The sequence below is a fragment of the Leptodactylus fuscus genome, chromosome 9, assembly GCF_031893055.1.
Source record: "Leptodactylus fuscus isolate aLepFus1 chromosome 9, aLepFus1.hap2, whole genome shotgun sequence".
In the NCBI taxonomy this organism is placed as follows: Eukaryota; Metazoa; Chordata; class Amphibia; order Anura; family Leptodactylidae; genus Leptodactylus; species Leptodactylus fuscus.
In genome coordinates, this window is record NC_134273.1 from 75,170,230 (window position 1) to 75,184,047 (window position 13,818).

Sequence of the window (13,818 nt, forward strand, 5' to 3'; positions counted from 1 at the left end):
CCTTTGGGGTTCTAAGTGTCGGAGCTATCTTAAGAATAGGTCAAGAATGGTAAAACCCCAGAAGATATAGTAATTTCATTTAATTGCAAGCTTTTTCAGGAAGCAAATATCAACCAAGGCGCTGTTCACAGTCAATGGCAGGAATTTCACAGCATTTATTGCTTTTCTGACCACCAAAATGATGGAAACTGTCATTAAACTATGACTGACCAAATTTTGAGTTAAAGGGGTTTTCTGAGCTGAAAATAAAAGGGATAGGGCACTAATATCAGATTAGTGAGGGCTACACAGAGAATGGAGCAGAAAGCAGACAGCTCTGGACTCTTCCTAGTGGGTGAAATGTTTCAGAGAAGCTTAGCTCACCTTCAAGTGAGTAGGAGATGATCTGCAGTAACCTACTCTGGCCACTACATAGAAATGGCGCCATCTGCTTCCTTCTCCAAATTCTGTATATCAGCAGCAGAAAACAGCTGAGCTATGGGTGTGCCAGACATTGGACCTGCACTAATCTGATATTAATGCACTATTTTAAGTACAGAAATACTGTCATTTGAGTTTCATTCGATCTGTCATGCCATTTTAAATATAGTGCACATGGGAACAAAGCCTTAAGGTAGCAGAGCTCATGTGGGTGACGGCTACAACATATGTGCCCTTTCTTACCTATCCTCTTGGCTAGACATGTCCAGATATGTGTAACACAAGTTAAGCAGCTTTTCTAAAAAAAAGAATATGATTTTGAGATAAGTTATCACACAATGATAAGCTACCTGCTCTATATCTGTCCATTTGAGGCCATCTAGTGGGGAAGATATGAATTTCAGCCTTTCAAGGTTTTTATTAGCATGCTGTAATATTGTGTTGACTTGGATTCATAAGAAATTGGATTTCCCAATCCCTCCAAAATTATCGAGCTTAACGGACATTGCCTTTAAGATGATAAAAGTGACCAGATTCAAGCACATGTCCTTAGGGTGCTGCAGGAAAGGCAAAAGGAGTAGTGCAGGATCAGCATATACATTGCATACCCTTAGGATATGCCATCTATATCAAGTCACTGGTGATTTGTATACTTAGAAGTGACAGTGCAGGTATAGTCATGTCGTCCTATTCAAGTGACGGAGTCAAAGCTGCAATGCCCTAAGCTACTAGATGTATAGACCAAGGTAAAAAATGAAGCGGCCGCAGGGCTTGTACGAGCGCTTCGACAAGACAAAAAGCCAGTCAGAGAAAAGAGTCAGATGCTCAATGATTTAGTACTGAGGGTCTGACCTAAGAACAAGCCATGAATGCAAAATGCAGATCCAGGAAAAACCTCATATATATGGTCCGTAGCCTGTGCAAAGTATATTTAGGTTCACACTAGTATTTGGGTTTCCATAGTTCAGGTCCACATGGGAAAAAAACGGTTACATGCAGAAACCCGTGGACCCCGTAGACTATAATGGGGTTGTTTAGGTTTCTGCCCAGTTTCTGCCAATTTTATACTGAAACTGGGACTCCTTTGAGGACTCTTCACCCCGATTTTAAGCGGAATCCGTGACTGAGTGTCTCGAACACTAGTGTGACTCTAGTGTAAGAAGGCTTTCAGAAATAGAACTACTAATAATTCAATTTTGTCACTAAGCAAAGTAAAGTGAATAAAGGAAAGAGAAATGTAAATCCCATCAATATTTGGGGTGACCATTGCTCTTTGGAGGAGGAGTCCTGGAAGTGATGATCCGACCCCCGCAGATACAGCCCTGATCTCAACATCATCCAGTCTGTCTGGGATGACATGAAGAGACGGACAGATTAGAACAAGCAACATCCACAGAAGATCTGTGCTTAGTTCTCCAAGATGGCGGCAGGAACAACCTCCCTTTCTAGTTCTGCCAAAAACTGTCTGCAAATACCGAGAACTGATGGAAGGCAAATGGCAAAGGTCACACCAAATATTGATGAGATTTCCATTTCTCTTCTGTCCATTCACTTTGCATTCTGTCAATTGGCAAGAATAAACTATTAACCCTTCTATTTCTGAAAAAAAAAAAATTCTTACTTGCAACATTTTCTTTCCAGTTTTTGACACTTTAAGTCTGTATAAAAGCTGGAACATTATTCTTATTCAAGATGATTTGCAAAGTTGATTTGCTTGTCATTTTCGAGGTACTCGGGCAAATCAGTCTATTTCTGTAGCTACGGTATGTTCTACCGCCTATCTAGACACACCATGTAATAACAGTTGTGGTTCGCTTATTTCTCTTTTCCAGTCTTCAGAATTTTACTGCTTGACCACTTACTTATAAGTTTTTGTCTTTAGAAATTGATTCTTTTGCACAAGGTTAGCTGTGTTTATTGAGGTCTTGCACTCCACACATTTTTCGGTCTGAAACAAATTAGATTGGCAATACCTGAAAACAGGCAATAACATATCTTCAAAGAAATACACACATCTTAAAATGTATTAGTAAAAGTTCAGCTAAAGGATACTGCTGTTTCATGAATTGGCTCTTCAGGCAATTTAGAAACAACAAAATAAACCCCTACGTTCTCAAACTTGGAGTACGGAGGAGAGGAGTTTGAAGAGCTACGTAAGAGAGTTGACTTTCTTAATACTGAGCTCTTTTTGGAACTAAGAAGTAGGATTTATAGGCAAGGTTTAGCCATCAGGATAACTATAAGGAGTGCATGGATAATAGTCATACTTGGACCCTGATGCCTAAAGAGGATCTAATGGGTTCTCTGCCAAAAAAAGGTACATCACTATTGTATAGTAAATAGAGATGAGCGAGTAGTACTTGATCGAGTAGGTATTCGATCGAATACTACGGTGTTCGAAATACTCGTACTCGATCGAGTACCACTCGCTATTCGAATGGAAAAGTTTGATGCAGAACTCTGGCCGAATGCTATACAGTCGGCCAATCAACGCTGGTTCTTCTCCTACCGTTAGAAGTCTTCTCCGTGCAGCTTTCCCGTGGCGTCTTCCGGCTCTGAATTCACTCTGCCAGGCATCGGGCCTGGGCAGAGCCAACTGCGCATGTCCACTTGTAGTGCGGGCATGCGCAGTCGGCTCTGCCCAGGCCCGATGCCTGACAGAGTGAATTCAGAGCCGGAAGATGCCGCGGGGACGCTGCAAGGAGAAGACTTCTCGGAGGATCCAGCCCGACCCTCACTCATGGACTTGGTAAATATAATTTGATCGAATCTTGCCTACCCCTGAAACGAGCATTTTCCCCCATAGACTATAATAGGGTTTGATATTTGATTTGAGTAGTCGAATATTGAGGGGCTACTCGAAACGAATATCGAACCTTGAACATTTTACTGTTTGCTCATCTCTAATAGTAAATAACATATGGTAAGATGGCGTCCTATTACAGATTTCTAAATCAGGAACTTCAGTGTCCGACCCATAAAAGATCCATTTATAGATGATTGTTTGGGTAGTTCTTGCTTGATGTCTCTATAGATCAGGTACTGTTGGTCTAACTTATATGACTTTGATATAACTCAAGGAGCTCTAGATAATGCTCGGCATCTTATAATCTAAATTCCATGAAAAAACATTTATTAACGATGATCTTTGACCACCTCTAGTAACTACAACTTTTTACATTCTTCAATAGAGGCCATTCCACTGATTCCAGTTTCTCGAGCCCTTGCGGCTCCTGAACAATCAGTGCTGTTATTTACAGCACCCAATATGCTTATTATGCTCTCTACTGTCAGGTGGGCAGTACTTCTCTGCCTTTTACTGCTCAGGACCACCCACCTGACAGTAGAAAGTCTTATTAGATTATTGGGCGCAGAAACTAACAGCACTTCTTGCTAAGAATCTGTAAGGGCTAGAGAAGAAATACCAAATGTGTTTGAACCAGTGGAGCCGAGTCAATAGAAGGATGCAAAAAGTTGGAGTTAGTTGAGGTGGTGAAAGGTCCTCTTTAAAGAGGACATGCGTTTTTTTATACCGCTAGAAAGCTGACACTGTCGGCTTTCCCATTATGTGCCCCCAGGGCTGGAGATGTCGATGCCGTTATAATGGCACCGATATCTGCCCACAGTCAGAAGGGCATTCCTAATAGTCTAACGGGGTTGTGAGGAACGCTACCCCTGACAGTACTCGGCCATAGCCCTTTACAGTCAGAGAGGGTGTTCCTTACCACCCAGCAATGACATTAAGCTGTGAGGAACACCCCGCCTGACTGTACTTGTCCCTAGACTTATATTGGGGGGGGGGCATTTCTCATTGCTCAGCATCATTCTTGGGCAGTAAGGAACGCCCCCTATGACAGTACATGGCTATGGACAAGTACAGTCAGGGATAGAGTTCCTCACAGCCCTGCCAGACTATCAGGAACTCCCTTCTGACAGTGGGCAGACATTTGTAATGGCACCGATATCTCCAGCCCTGGGGCACATAACAGGTAAGCCTAAATTCGGCGCACTGTCGTCTTTCTAGCGGTATAACCACATGTGCCCGAGGACATGAAAGGTCCTCCTTAAGCTTTGTATATTAATGTTTCTTCATTGTTGTGGGTATTCCAAGCCACTTCATTTTGTAAAAATAACCATACTGAAACACACACACACAGACAGATGTAGCAAGCTCCAAATGGACAGCTGGAGCATGCAATGACATAAAAATAGTGCACACCTACACTATGTACATAATCTACACAAACATTTAGTTCAAGCACATACAGGACACACACAGAAGTATAAACACACATACACATGTAGCCATCTTCAACCTGAATCTGAATCACATCATTGAGAACATTGGAAACATGGAAGCTATTTTCTTAATGTGCTAAAAGTCATGTTAAACTTGGCTACATATGTACATACACACAAATGCACATAAATTTACAAATAGTTACATGTACAGATTTATCTTGATGGTGTTTTCCAGCATTAGCGTGTTAACATCCATGCAGTGTTATAGTGGCAAGTCAATCACCTTGTACAAGAGCGGCCATACTAAGAAGATAGAGTAGAGCATTGTGTCATGTTACGTCAATAGCATAGTGTGCCAATGGTTAAGATAACGGCTGCTGCCTTTGTACATTCCTATACACACATCAATGCCACCTACTGTACACATACATACTGTATACGCACACATTGTAGACACACAGTACATGCACACATATATAGTAACACAATATAATACATTGCCCTTAAATTCTTGTGAGTTTCGACTCTTTTCTCTTCCTCCACAACGTCCATTCTTTTATCAGTGTTTTCCATTAATTGGAGCCAAATGTCATTCTGTATTTCTTGAGGTTAATGATCCCAGTACAGCTCATGAATGGTAATTGTAGAAGGCCATGTCCAGGTCCTCAAAGGCCTAACTTTGTTCTCATTACTAAAATCACTCCGTTTCCCACTGCAAACAATTTTATTTTTTTAAAATTTTACAATGACCTGAAATGTTCACTTTCTAAACGCTGAATAAAAATGTTACAGCAGGAACAATTCAACAAAACCTGCAGACTTACATTCATTTAGACCTGGCTAGTAGCTTGTTTAAGGGGATACCACATTAAAACACTAGGATTCATTATAACATGAGACTCCAGGGACCCAACGCAACGCAACAAGGGCCCCGAATGATGGTATGTCATTACTGGTGCCTTACTATAGGCCAAAGGGCAATGTGGTCCATTCAGGCTCTAGGATAAAGACACAACTTCAACCTCCACAACCTTCTATAGCTAGACCCTTATGGCACGCTATACTTATTTTATTGGTTATCCATACCAGATTGATTGATACCAAGTGTGAATTGGTGTCATGCTTGGAGATTCCACAGTTCCTGGAAACTTGAAATCCCAAAACATATTGGGACCCAAGATAACCAAAGATGGCAACAAGTCTATACTAGGTATCTTTCCAGCCATTGGAATGAGAGCTTAATAACTCTTGATTGACACTTTTCTTTCTAGAAAATAATATGTATCCAAGAGCCCACCATCCTATGCTGTCCTCAGAAGACCAAACAGAAGGATCATAAATGATAAAATTCTATCAACCTGTATCTACCTCTAGGGGAAGCTGAGGAGTTTACTGCCCACATTGATAACTAGAAATTAATAAAATGAGATAGAGAATTAGATCTCATTATCCAAAAAATGTTTTCTCAGATTCTGTAAAAATAATTACAAAACAAAACTGTATTCAATGGAGAGAACTGGCTTAAAGGGAATGGTCCAAGTTTTAATGCTAGTCTACTATCCGGAGGACAAGGGACTACATAATTATCAGTGGGGTTCTGACCACTGGGATTCCAACCAATTATGAGAATGGAGACCCTGTTCCCATCTGAGTGACTATCTCCATAGATAGTGGATATAGCAGCAATGTACATGCTCTGCCTGTCCCTCCATTTGGATGCGAGAATGGGACCTTTATTTTCATATATTTCATTATTAGTGAATAGATAAGGGATAGCATTAAAACTTCAGTCAACCCCTTTAAAGGGGTTGTCCCATCTCAAGGATCCTAGCTATACTGGTAGCTTAGGTAAATTGGAGACTTTTCCTAAATATATTGCTTTGGAAATGTTGCTTTGTTTTCCTGCTATGTGAACTTATTCCTCCTATTGTTTACACAGCGTTACCATATCCATGGACCTGTAGGATAAGTGACACCGCTCACTGCTCTAGGACAATCAGTTCAGTTAATTGCAGTTTGCTGATACAGCCGAGTCTGTTATCTTTCTATGTAAACACACAGATAACACTGAGTCCATTCTGTACAAGAATGTGCATATTATCTGATCTGCATAAGTATTGTGATACCTCAGTGTCCCGTTCAGCAAGAGGCAAGGAAGGGGGTGGTTACAGGAAATAAGAAGAAGAGACAACAGGTAGACTGCTTAAACACTGAGATATGGAAACCCCTTCAAGTTGGAATCCTCCATTGAATACCATCGTACATGTTCTACCATTCACATGGAGTGGCAAGCAATGCTGTATTATTCACTCTCTACAGTACTGTTGAGCATGGGTATTTGGATGGGGAGCTGAATCCCTGTTCTTGTCATTTGCCAGGGGTGCTATGGGAGTGATAAGCTTGTGGATTTGGCATAACATAAATACTTGGGCCAACCCCATTAAATGAGGCAATGTCACTTCTCCCAACATGACTGGTTAGTAAATAATGGTATTTCCCATTAAATAACTCAGGGGTGTGAGGGGTGCAACTATGTCGTGAAACTGGTGCATGTGTCTCGGGTATAGGTTGGCAATGGGGGCACCAACAAGCCAGTTCTGTTTATTTAGATACAGAATGTGGGCAGTAAACTTGACTTTTCCTCTTGTAGTCTTGCTCTATGGAAGTTTTGGGAAAATAAAAGTAAATGCGTTTAAGTCAAACTTTACTTCCCCTCCAGTCAAAAGTGTAATGTGGCTTTAGAAGTGTGGTCTTCCATGCTAAATATCTTGTGTAACATTCCTAATGAGGCAATGGCGGCATGCTTGACTTCCTCACCGGCTCATAAATAGTTCCAAAGACACCAGTGAAGGTACAAGACTTTGATCGCAAGAACCTTGATGGGCTGAGATGCTGTGGTGCAGAGATATATATCATCTGGAGATAAAATGTATTCCTGCGCGCAAGGATTTTGGGTTAGTAAATCTAACAAAAAACAAAACCTGCCATATATATTGCCATATATTTACTGCAACACTGAACTGCCTGACAGCGCCATATATTTAAAAGTACAGAGTAGGAGTCGTAGTGACACGGGGAGAAAACAGAATGAAGAACAAAACAGATTAATATGCTTTACCTGGTGGAAATATATACAGTCCTATGAAAAAGTTTGGGCACCCCTATTAATCTTAATCATTTTTAGTTCTAAATATTTTGGTATTTGCAACAGCCATTTCAGTTTGATATATCTAATAACTGATGGACACAGTAATATTTCAGGATTGAAATGAGGTTTATTGTACTAACAGAAAATGCGCAATATGCATTAAACCAAAATTTGACCGGTGCAAAAGTATGGGCACCTCAACAGAAAAGTGACATTAATATTTAGTACATCCTACTTTTGCAAAGATAACAGCCTCTAGTCGCTTCCTGTAGCTTTTAATCAGTTCCTGGATCCTGGATAAAGGTATTTTGGACAAACAATTCAAGTTCAGTTAAGTTAGATGGTCGCCGAGCATGGACAACCCGCTTCAAATCATCCCACAGATGTTCAATGATATTCAGGTCTGCGGACTGGGATGGCCATTCCAGAACATTGTAATTGTTCCTCTGCATGAATGCCTGAGGATTTGGAGCGGTGTTTTGGATCATTGTCTTGCTGAAATATCCATGCCCGGTGTAACTTCAACTTCGTCACTGATTCCTGAACATTATTCTCAAGAATCTGCTGATACTGAGTGGAATCCATGCGACTCTCAACTTTAACAAGATTCCCGATGCCGGCATTGGCCACACAGCCCCAAAGCATTTTTTTATAACCAAACAACTCAATTTTTGTTTCCAAAATGAAGCTGCCTTGTCCAAATGTGCTTTTTCATACCTCAGGCAACTCTATTTGTGGTGTACGTGCAGAAACGGCTTCTTTCTCATCACTCTCCCATACAGCTTCTATTTGTGCAAAGTGCGCTGTATAGTTGACCGATGCACAGTGACACCATCTGCAGCAAGATGATGCTGCAGCTCTTTGGAGGTGGTCTGTGGATTGTCCTTGACTGTTCTCACCATTCTTCTTCTCTGCCTTTCTGATATTTTTCTTGGCCTGCCACTTCTGGGTTTAACAAGAACTGTCCCTGTGGTCTTCCATTTCCTTACTATGTTCCTCACAGTGGAAACTGACAGGTTAAATCTCTGAGACAACTTTTTGTATCCTTCCGCTGAACAACTATGTTGAACAATCTTTGTTTTCAGATCATTTGAGAGTTGTTTTGAGTAGCCCATGATGCCACTCTTCAGAGGAGATTCAAATAGGAGAACAACTTGCAATTGGCCACCTTAAATACCTTTTCTCATGATTGGATACATCTGGCTATGAAGTTCAAAGCTCACTGAGGTTACAAAACCAATTTTGTGCTTCAGTAAGTCAGTAAAAAGTAGTTAGGAGTATTCAAATCAATAAAATGATAAGGGTGCCCATACTTTTGCACCGGTCAAATTTTGGTTTAATGCATATTGCGCATTTTCTGTTAGTACAATAAACCTCATTTCAATCCTGAAATATTACTGTGTCCATCAGTTATTAGATATATCAAACTGAAATGGCTGCTGCAAACACCAAAATATTTAGAACTAAAAATGATTAAGATTAATAGGGGTGCCCAAACTTTTTCATAGGACTGTATATTTTAGTAACAGCAAAAACACAGATGTGTCCACTCTGGAATTGTTGGGACGGCGACATCTGGACAATACAGGAATTGTTTCAATAATAGAGATGGATGAGCCTTGGAAGATCTGATTTGTGAATATTCACGAGGTTCACTTGTTTAATCTCAGGCCTTGTATTATGTGTCATGGCGTTGATACATCCCAAGTGACCATTGAAGGTGCTAGCCTCATCCAGGAAGCCAAAAAGGCCAGAAGATGATGGGAGAAGAATATGGTACACCGCAAGGGAGCCCAGGAAAGGTGAAGGAAGAGGAGTAGGACTATCTATTATTTTTCAACACCTCCACTGGGTCTATGATTATTATAATCTGGAGTCTGAAGAGACCCTAATGCAGGGGTCCTCGGAGTGCCGGTCAGTAATTGTAAGGCTGATGACCCCTATACTTAAGTCATGTACCACAAACCATAACGCAGAAGTGCTGCCACCGGATGCTTTAGGACGCATGTGTTTACGAGTTCCTGGGACGCAGTTCTACTTATCCATTAGAAGCAATGAAAGTCCATGTGCAGCCCCCAATGAGTCGTAAATGTATGTCCAGGAGCACCATATGGCAGCAGAACACTATGTACAGTGGGGCAAAAAAGTATTTAGTCAGTCACCAATAGTGCAAGTTCCACCACTTAAAAAGATGAGAGGCATCTGTAATTTACATCATAGGTAGACCTCAACTATGAGAGACAAAATGAGAAAACAAATCCAGAAAATCACATTGTCTGATTTTGTAAGAATTTATTTGCAAATTATGGTGGAAAATAAGTATTTGGTCACCTACAAACAATCAAGATTTTTGGCTCTCACAGACCTGTAACTTCTTCTTTAAGAGTCTCCTCTTTCCTCACTCATTACCTGTAGTAATGGCACCTGTTTAAACTTGTTATCAGTATAAAAAGACAACTGTGCACACCCTCAAACAGTCAGACTCCAAACTCCACTATGGTGAAGACCAAAGAGCTGTCAAAGGACACCAGAAACAAAATTGTAGCCCTGCACCAGGCTGGGAAGACTGAATCTGCAATAGGCAACCAGCTTGGATTGAAGAAATCAACTGTGGGAGCAATAATTAGAAAATGGAAGACATACAAGACCACTGATAATCTCCCTCGATCTGGGGCTCCATGCAAAATCTCACCCCCTGGGGTCAAAATGATCACAAGAACGGTGAGCAAAAATCCCAGAAACACGAGGGTGGACCTAGTGAATGAACTGCAGAGAGCTGGGACCAATGTAACAAAGCCTACCATCAGTAACACACTACGCCGCCAGGGACTCAGATCCTACAGTGCCAGACGTGTCCCACTGCTTAAGCCAGTACATGTCCGGGCCCCTCTGAAGTTTGCTAGAGAGCATTTGGTTGATCCAGAAGAGTATTGGGAGAATGTCCTATGGTCTGATGAAACCAAACTGGAACTGTTTGGTAGAAACACAACTTTTCGTGTTTGGAGGAAAAAGAATACTGAGTTGCATCCATCAAACACCATACCTACTGTAAAGCATGGGGGTGGAAACATCATGCTTTGGGGCTGTTTCTCTGCAAAGGGGCCAGGATGACTGATCCGGGTACATGAAAGAATGAATGGGGCCATGTATCGTGAGATTTTGAGTGCAAACCTCCTTCCATCAGCAAGGGCATTGAAGATGAAACGTGGCTGGGTCTTTCAACATGACAATGATCCAAAGCACACCACCAGGGCAACGAAGGAGTGGCTTTGTAAGAAGCATTTCAAGGTCCTGGAGTGGCCTAGCCAGTCTCCAGATCTCAGCCCTATAGAAAACCTTTGGAGGGAATTGAAAGTCTGTGTTGCCAAGCGACAGCCCCAAAACATCACTGCTCTAGAGGAGATCTGCATGGAGGAATGGGCCAACGTACCAACAACAGTGTGTGCCAACCTTGTGGAGACTTACAGAAAACGTTTGACCTCTGTCATTGCCAACAAAGGATATATAACAAAGTATTGAGATGAAATTTTGTTACGGACCAAATACTTATTTTCCACCATAATTTGCAAATAAATTCTTACAAAATCAGACAATGTGATTTTCTGGACTTGTTTTCTCATTTTGTCTCTCATAGTTGAGGTCTACCTATGATGTAAATTACAGACGCCTCTCATCTTTTTAAGTGGTGGAACTTGCACTATTGTTGACTGACTAAATACTTTTTTGCCCCACTGTATCTGGATACAGCTGTATTCTTAGGCCACTGGAACTTTTACTTTGATGTAAATCTGTGTTCTCATGGTGCATTTTGCACAATGTTCTTTTTTTTTTTTTTGCAAAAACACACCTTTAATCAGAATAATGTCTCATAGCGGTCTTTGAACACAGTATTACATCCCATATTCGCCACTGCACACAGTATTATCCCCATAGCGTCCCTGCTCAAAGTATTATACCCCATAGTGGCCCCTGCACACAGTATTATGCCCCCTAGTGGCCCCTGCTCATAGTATTATACCCCATAGTGGCCCCTACACATAGTATTATGCCCCCTAGTGGCCCCTGCTCATAGTATTATACCCCATAGTGGCCCCTGCTCATAGTATTATGTCTCATAGTGGCCCCTGCACACAGTATTGTACCCCATAGTGGCCCCTGCTCATAGTATTATGTCTCATAGTGGCCCCTGCACACAGTATTATGCCCCATAGTGGCCCCTACACACAGTATTATGCCCCCTAGTGGCCCCTGCTCATAGTATTATACCCCATAGTGGCCCCTACACATAGTATTATGCCCCCTAGTGGCCCCTGCTCATAGTATTATACCCCATAGTGGCCCCTGCTCATAGTATTATGTCTCATAGTGGCCCCTGCACACAGTATTGTACCCCATAGTGGCCCCTGCTCATAGTATTATGTCTCATAGTGGCCCCTGCACACAGTATTATGCCCCATAGTGGCCCCTGCTCATAGTATTATGTCTCATAGTGGCCACTGCACACAGTATTATACCCCATACCGTTCCCTGCACACAGTATTATACCCCATAGTGGCCCCTGCATACAGTATTATACCCCATAGTGGCCCCTGCACACAGTATTATCCCCCATTGTGGCCCCTGCTCATAGTATTATGTCTCATAGTGACCCCTGCACACAGTATTATACCCCATAGTGGCCCCTGCTCATAGTATTATGTCTCATAGTGGCCCCTGCACACAATATTATGCCCCATAGTGGCCCCTGCACACAATATTATGCCCCATAGTGTTCCTTGCACATGATATTATGTCCCATAGTGGTCCCTGCACATGGTATTATGTCACATAGGGGCCCCACCACACAGGGGCCAGGGCTCCAACAATAATCTGTCAATCCATGTGACTGCTGCAGCTTGTGACATGTCATTGGTGGGAGTGGGGCATAGTTGGGGGGTGAATTAAGAGCAAAAAGCCTCAACAACTTCATTTTCACTTCCCATTAGGAGAATCCAATGATTAACAAGTCATCCTTAACCAATCTATAAACATTGAAAGGCTATATACCATGGGTCCCCTCCATTTCCTAGTGAAATTTTTGCAATGGATGTGGATGAGATTTCATAAAGGCTCGTCCAATTGGCTTCTATTATACAAAATTGCACAAAGAACGCAAAACCTTTTCCGGCCCTTGCGAGTATAAAAATAAGGCGAGAGCTAAAACGACCGGTAGCGAGTTTTTGCTGTAAATGACCTCCAGACATTTCGCCATCTCCATTCTGTAAGTAATGCTACATAATAACTTCTCAGTTATACTTTTATGGGTATCCTTTCACCGTGTATTGTAATGCTCCTAATGTATTCCTGCCTGTGATAGGCTTTATACATTCCATACAAAACTAGGCTTTTGTCCGCTGCCATACATTGTTCCAATGAAGCTTAAGAGATTAGACATTTTAGCAATCATACTGTTTTCCGACTGTTTTCGTGCATCTCAAAAACCATTTAGGAGCCAGTTACAAGAGATGACAGAGATGGCAAGAAATCTTGTACTTTCGTTCCACTGATGATAATCGCTTTCTCTCTTTCATGCGAGACGTATGAATACAGCGAGGTTGTTTGATGAAATATCCAGTTGACTAGGAGAAATTGTATAAACTGTAATATCCCAGAAACATATATAAGCTGTAAAGCAGGTTAAGACTTTTCTATTTGCAGCTGTACATGCTTATAAGACTCATCCTGATGGGCACAGTAGGCTGAGTAGTTCTATAACGGAGTGACCTTACACGCGTAGCCCCAGCCATTAGCACATTATAGAGCACAGCAAGGCCATGTCAGTCTATATTGATGGAACCCCCACAGTCGTGATGTGGATACGTGAAAATACAATATATTTGTAGTCACTGCTCATTTTACTTACTCGCGGACGCACAAACCTTCATCTGTTGCTTTTTTAATTAAAATGGAACAAATTCACCCTGCTATTAAAGGGAATCTGTCGCCAGAAGACGTAGTGTTTCATTTAC